General features: G+C 37.3%; 1 non-coding gene across 1 annotated transcript; it reads left to right on the forward strand.

Annotated features, from left to right (window-relative positions):
- The first annotated feature begins 846 nt into the window (after window positions 1–846).
- Window positions 847–922, forward strand: TRNAT-AGU (transfer RNA threonine (anticodon AGU)). Its single transcript has one exon. It is a non-coding gene; the product is annotated as a tRNA-Thr (tRNA).
- The last annotated feature ends 294 nt before the right edge of the window (window positions 923–1,216 follow it).

Below are 1,216 nucleotides of genomic sequence, written 5' to 3' on the forward strand. Positions count from 1 at the left end.
TGCATTGTATATTTATACATAAATAGAATAAATATATAGAATATATATTATGTATACATATATGTATAATTATAATGTTATATGTTTGTACATACACAATTTATTTTCTGTAAATAGGTATTTTCTTCAGAAAAATAGACATCAGGTTGAATTTGAAAAAGTGTTTTGATATTGATCTACTCTAATTCCAGCACATTTTCAAGGCAGATTTTGTTTAGACTCTACATAGAGTGAATGATAATTAAGAATTTATTTACTGTGCTGCTACCAGAAAATAACGAATCTTTTGAATCTTAATGGAGCCTTAAATTTTTAGTAATAATTGAAGAGAAATATAATTTCAGTCCAAATTAAGAAATAATAATCACTTATGCAGAATTTTAAAATTTAACTAATTTTTCCTCTTCAATCATTGAAAACAAAACTCAAAGATTAACAAATTGTGTCTATACGGAAGAAAAATCTAATGGAGAGTCACTATGCATGTGTAGTGGAGGAAATACAACCTTAAAACATGTAAGAATTTAAATTAAGACTGTTATATGACATTTGTGCCCCAATACAATAAATAATGCTAAAGTCAATGTTTGTCTCAACTTGTCTTCAAAAAGGGATTTTTTTCTTACTATGCAAAATTATAATAATGTACTAATGTTTGTGTACAATATACAAATGATAATATAGCTTGGTTATTTTCTTTAAAGTTCTTATGGTAACATGTGAAACTAGATAATAATAAGCTCCTTCTTTCCTATTATATTCTTTTTTGAATTGTTGTAGGCAAATGTCATTAATTTCACGACATTTAGAGATTCCAGTGATCTGTAAAGTGATTTGAAATTCATAGCCCTGGCCGGTTGGCTCAGTGGTAGAGCATCGGCCTAGTGTGCGGAGGACCCGGGTTCGATTCCCGGCCAGGGCACACAGGAGAAGCGCCCATTTGCTTCTCCACCCCTCCGCCGTGCTTTCCTCTCTGTCTCTCTCTTCCCCTCCCGCAGCCAAGGCTCCATTGGAGCAAAGATGGTTCGGGCACTGGGGATGGCTCTGTGGCCTCTGCCTCAGGCGCTAGAGTGGCTCTGGTCGCAACATGGTGATGCCCAGGATGGGCAGAGCATTGCCCCCTGGTGGGCAGAGCGTCGCCCCATGGTGGGCGTGCCGGGTGGATCCCGGTCGGGCGCATGTGGGAGTCTGTCTGACTGTCTCTCCCTGTTTCCAG

The sequence above is a fragment of the Saccopteryx leptura genome, chromosome 8 (genome assembly GCF_036850995.1).
Source record: "Saccopteryx leptura isolate mSacLep1 chromosome 8, mSacLep1_pri_phased_curated, whole genome shotgun sequence".
Taxonomy (NCBI): Eukaryota; Metazoa; Chordata; class Mammalia; order Chiroptera; family Emballonuridae; genus Saccopteryx; species Saccopteryx leptura.